This window comes from Heterodontus francisci, chromosome 2 (assembly GCF_036365525.1).
Source record: "Heterodontus francisci isolate sHetFra1 chromosome 2, sHetFra1.hap1, whole genome shotgun sequence".
NCBI lineage: Eukaryota > Metazoa > Chordata > Chondrichthyes > Heterodontiformes > Heterodontidae > Heterodontus > Heterodontus francisci.
This window is the reverse complement of record NC_090372.1, coordinates 225,016,797-225,022,796: the sequence shown is the minus strand read 5'-3', so window position 1 is coordinate 225,022,796 and position 6,000 is coordinate 225,016,797.

Sequence of the window (6,000 nt, the reverse complement as noted above, 5' to 3'; positions counted from 1 at the left end):
ACTTCAACTTCCCCAATATTGATTGGAACCTCCTTAGTGCAAATAGTTTGGATGGAGCAGTTTTTGTCAGGTGTGTCCAGGAAGGTTTCCTGACACAATATGTCGATAGGCCGACTAGAGGGGAGGCTATGTTGGACTTGGTGCTTGGCAACGAACCAGGCCAAGTGGCAGATCTCTCGGTGGGAGAGCATTTCGGTGATAGTGATCACAACTCCCTGACCTTTACTATAGTCATGGAGAGGGACAGGAGCAGACGGGATTGGAAAATATTTAATTGGGGGAGGGGGAATTACAATGCTATTAGGCAGGAACTGGGGAGCATAAATTGGGAACAGATGTTCTCAGGGAAATGCACGACAGAAATGTGGAGGTTGTTTAGGGAGCACTTGCTGCGACTGCTGGATAGGTTTGTCCCGATGATGCAGGGAAGGGATGGTAGGGTGAAGGAACCTTGGATGACAAGAGATGTGGAACAGCGAGTCAAGAGGAAGAAGGAAGCTTACTTAAGGTTGAGGAAGCAAGGATCAGACAGAGCTCTAGAGGGTTACAAGGTCGCCAGGAAGGAACTGAAGAATGGACTTAGGAGAGCTAGAAGGGGACATGAAAAAGCCTTGGCGGGTAGGATTAAGGAAAGTCCCAAGGCGTTCTACACTTATGAGAGGAACAAGAGGATGGCCAGAGTGAGGGTAGGGCCGATCAGGGATAGTGGAGGGAACTTGTGCCTGGAGTCGGAGGAGGTAGGGGAGGTCCTAAATGAATACTTTGCTTCAGTATTCACTAGTGAGAGGGACCTGGTCGTTTGTGAGGACAGCGTGGAACAGGCTGATATGCTCGAACAGGTTGAGGTTAAGAGGGAGGATGTGCTGGAAATTTTGAATGACATGAGGACAGATAAGTCCCCGGGGCCAGACGGGATATACCCAAGGATATTACGGGAAGCGAGGGAAGAGATTGCCGCGCCTCTGGCGATGATCTTTGCGTCCTCACTGTCCACTGGAGTAGAACTGGATGATTGGAGGGTGGCAAATGTTGTTCCCTTGTTCAAGAAAGGGAATAGGGATAACCCTGGGAATTATAGACCAGTCAGTCTTACGTCGGTAGTGGGCAAATTATTGGAGAGGATTCTGAGAGACAGGATTTATGATTATTTGGAAAAGCATAGTTTGATTAGAGACAGTCAGCATGGCTTTGTGAGGGGCAGGTCATGCCTCACAAGCCTTATTGAATTCTTTGAAGATGTGACAAAACACATTGATGAAGGAAGAGCAGTGGATGTGGTGTATATGGATTTTAGCAAGGCGTTTGATAAGGTTCCCCATGGTAGGCTCATTCAGAAAGTAAGGAGGCGTGGGATTCAGGGAAAGTTGGCTGTCTGGATACAGAATTGGCTGGCCCATAGAAGACAGAGGGTGGTAGTAGATGGAAAGTATTCAGCCTGGAGCTCGGTGACCAGTGGTGTTCCACAAGGATCTGTTCTGGGACCTCTGCTCTTTGTGATTTTTATAAATGACTTGGATGAGGAAGTGGAAGGCTGGGTTAGCAAGTTTGCCGATGACACGAAGGTTGCTGGAGTTGTGGATAGTGTGGAAGGCTGTTGTAGGTTGCAATGGGACATTGACAGGATGCAGAGCTGGGCTGAGAAGTGGCAGATGGAGTTCAACCTGGAAAAGTGTGAAGTGATTCATTTTGGAAGGTCGAATTTGAATGAGAATACAGGCATAAAGACAGGATTCTTGGTAGTGTGGAGGAACAGAGGGATCTTGGGGTTCATGTCCATAGATCGTTCAAAGTTGCCACCCAAGTTGATAGGGTTGTTAAGAAGGCGTTTGGTGTGTTTTCTTTCATTAACAGAGGGATTGAGTTTAAGAGCCGCGAGGTTATGCTACAGCTCTATAAGGCCCTGGGGCGACCACACTTGGAATATTGTATTCAGTTCTGGTCGCCTCATTATAGGAAGGATGTGGAAGCTTCAGAGAGGGTGCAGAGGAGATTTACCAGGATGCTGCCTGGACTGGAGGGCATGTCTTACGAAGAAAGATTGAGGGAGCTAGGGCTTTTCTCATTGGAGCGAAGAAGGATGAGAGGTGACTTGATAGAGGGGTACAAGATGATGAGAGGCTTAGATAGAGTGGATAGTCAGAGACTTTATCCCAGGGTGGAAAGGGCTATCACCAGAGGGCATAATTTTATGGTGATTGGAGGAAGGTTTCGGGGAGATGTCAGAGGTAGGTTCTTTACACAGAGAGTGGTGGGTGCGTGGAATGCACTGCCAGCGGTGGTAGTAGAAGCAGATACATTAGGGAGATTTAAGCGACTCTTGGATAGGTACATGGATGATAGTGGAATGAAGGATAGGTAGTTAGTTTTATCTTAGAGGAGGTTAAAGGTTCGGCACAACATCGTGGGCCGAAGGGCCTGTACTGTGCTGTACTGTTCTATGTTCTATGTTCTATGTTCTATATTCTATGTTCTATGTTCTATGTTCTATGTTCTAACCCAGGAAAGGGGAGGAGTGATGAGACCAGTGGCATACTATTCTACACAAGAATCTCCGGTAGTTAGAGGGCTCCACCGATGCGTGGCTGCACTCGACTGCACAGCCGGGGCAGTGAGAGTATGTGAACCTGTCACAATGTCTGGACAGCTGATTATACATACCAAACACACTATAGTGGAGTTGTTAAACACCGGGAGATTGAAAACGGTGTCCGATGCTCGACGAGCCATGTGGGAAGCAGTACTGTTACCTAAAGACCAATCGATACAAATCATTAGAGATACAGGGATCAACCCAGCCGAGGGAATAATAGCCGAGGGAGAACCACATCAGTGCCAGACAGAAATAGATCAAGAAGTAGTGGGAGAAATAGCGGACGAACCCTTCACAAACCGGATCACCCCGGATGTGATGGGATGCTGAACCACCTGCTCAAAGATTGGTGGTGGGCCGGTGTAGGGAGAGACGTGGAGAAACACTGCCAACATTGTATAATATGTGCACAACATAACCCGGGAAAACCCATCAAGGTTAAAATGGCACATCAGCCCCGACATAAAGGTCCGTGGGAAAACCTGCAAATTGATTTTACTGGGCCTCTGCCTAATAGTAGAGGAAAGTGGTATTGTCTGGTGATCATTGTTCAGTTCACCAGGTGGGTTGAAGCATTCCCGACTCAGACCAGGGCACACACTTTACAGGACAGGTCATGAAGCGAGTCTGTGGTTTACTGGGAATCCGACAACGGTTTCATGTCCCCTATCACCCGCAGAGTTCAGGAATGGTGGAACGAATAAACCGCACTCTAAAAACAGCTTTTGCAAAGGCCATCTCTGAGACCGGAAAGGGGTGGGTAGATGTCTTACCCTGTATATTAATGAGACTAAGAGCTACACCCAACCGAATGACAGGCTTGACCCCCTTCAAACTCATGACAGGGAGGGCTATGCAACTCCCCGAAAGCATCATAGTAGGCGGGGAGGATATGGGACCTCTACGAGACTGAATTAGGCAAAACGTAAGACAATTAGATCTGCAGTTCAAAGAGTTGTGACAGGAGGTGAGGGATCAGCAGGCCATACGGGACCTAGAGACACAAAACAAGGATAAGGCCGGCCCAGCCATACCACAAGTAGGGGAGAATGTTTTGGTCCGAGTTACCCCCAAACAGGCAGGATTCACCCCAAGGTAGACCGGACCATACGATATTATTCATGACTAGTGATACCTGTGCATGTGTCGATATGAAAGGGAAGGGCCGGTGGAAACACTGTTCCCAACGGAAAAAATATAATCAAGGGAATGATGGCTGAACCTGAGATAGGGCCTATCATGGAGACCACCTGGTATGTCATGTGATACCAGGAGTGGCGAAACACATTAGAGAATGGAATGTTCGGGGGACTGGGAGTAGTGGTGATGTTAACCGGAGTCTGGCTGGTATTCATCACCACTCGGGCACGAGCGCAGCGTGCTCAGATACAAATCTGATGGAAATACAGACACGGACTTGACGAGATAGAAATGGTACGATTATAAAAGACACAGCTATTAACCCATAAACAATAGAACCTTTTCCACCCACACAGGTGAGGAAATGAGTAGACCAGGAACTAATACCTGGTGACGACCAGGTCATTTTGTTTAAATCCCTGGATTAAAACACCGGAAGTGATGAACCCACAGTGGGCACTTCGACTCTGGGAAGTCGTGATACTGGGAACTCTGAGATTAATACAAGCACAAGAGAATGCTGATGCACCACTGGAGCAACAACAAACACAGGAGGGACATAACTACATGAACTATGGGGCTTTGTATAATTTCACTGATGGTATATGTATCCCAACAGTCAGGGACTGGAGTAGAGATAAAGCTTATTTTAATACATGGTTACAAGTCCACTCGGGAAATGATAAAGTATGCATACAATGCTCTACTGATGCAACAAGAGTCAGCTGCATCCGACGAAGTGAAACAAAAAAATCTGACAGGTGCGTGTTCGGAATATTGTGCACACCACCTGTCGGAGCTCAGCCCATGACTACATATAGAAAGGGGGTGGGATTATATGGGTATTATGAGGAGGTGGGGGCAACTGTGTTATCTTTGTAACTATGTTTTCCTCCCCCTCCGACACCACGCCCCGTGTCATTGGATCCCATGGTGAGTAAGGGGTTAAATCCTCACAGATTGTCTCCTGATAACAGGGTAGAGATGGGGCAGTAGTTTGCAAGGACGCTGGGGTCATGGGTAGGTTGGGATGATCAGAGAGCGGGAATCAGCGAGAGCAGAGCGGAGCATAAAGAGCCCGGGAGATAGAGAGAGCGAGAGTGCACTCAGAGAGCAGGAAACAGCGAGAGTGGAGTGGACCATAAGGAGCCCGGGAGATAGGGAGTGAGAGTTAACTCAGAGATCAGGAAACAGCGAGAGCAGAGCAGAGCACAATGAGCCGAGGAGAGAGAGAGCGAGAGAGCTCAGTCAGAGAGCGGGAAACAGTGAGAGGAGACTGGAGCGTAAACATACCAGTAGAGAGAGAGCGAGAGTTTACGCAGATAACGGGAAACAGTGAGAGCGAAGCGGAGCATAAAGAGCCCGAGGGAGAGAGTGAGAGTTCACTCAGAGAGCGGGAAACAGTGAGAATGGAGCAGAGCAGAAAGAGACCAGGAGAAAGAATAAGTGAGGGGTCACTCTGAGAGCAGGGAACAGCGAGAGTGGAGCAGAGCATAAAGAGACCAGGAGAGAGAGAGATCAGGTGGAGTGAATCGAATTGGCTGAAGGCTGGCATCTGTGAAGCTGGGGATTCAGGAGGAGGCCGAGATGGATCATTCCCTGAACGAATAAAAAAAAAAGTCACTCTGATTGTAAGCGAACTGACAGCTTGGAGGTCATTCCTTGGTTCATCAGCTATTAATGCAGGTTCATTCCCCAATAGAGTGGTATAGACTCAGAATGAACTAGTCTTTCTCAACCTGCCCTACCACCTTCAATGTTTTGTGCATTTACATCCCTATGTCCTTCTGTTCCTGCAGCCCCTTTAGAATGATACCCTTTATTTTGTATTACCTTTCCTCATTCTGCCACCCAAAATGTATCACTTCACACTTCTCAGCATTAAATTCCATCTGCCATGTGTCCCCCATTTCACCAGCCTGTTTATGTTCTCTTGGAGCTGTGATGGAGCCCATGATGTAGAAGTGTTCATTGACATCTTGCTGATAAGACTGCTCAAAGGACTTTTTTTTTAGAGATACAGCACTGAAACAGGCCCTTCGGCCCACCTTGTCTGCGCCGACCATCAACCACCCATTTATACTAATCCTACACTAATTCCATATTCCGACCACATCCCCACCTGTCCCTATATATTTCCGTACCACCTACCTATACTAGGGGCAATTTATAATGGTCAATTTACCTATCAACCTCAAGTCTTTGGCATGTGGGAGGAAACCGGAGCACCCAGAGGAAACCCACGCAGACACAGGGAGAACTAGCAAACT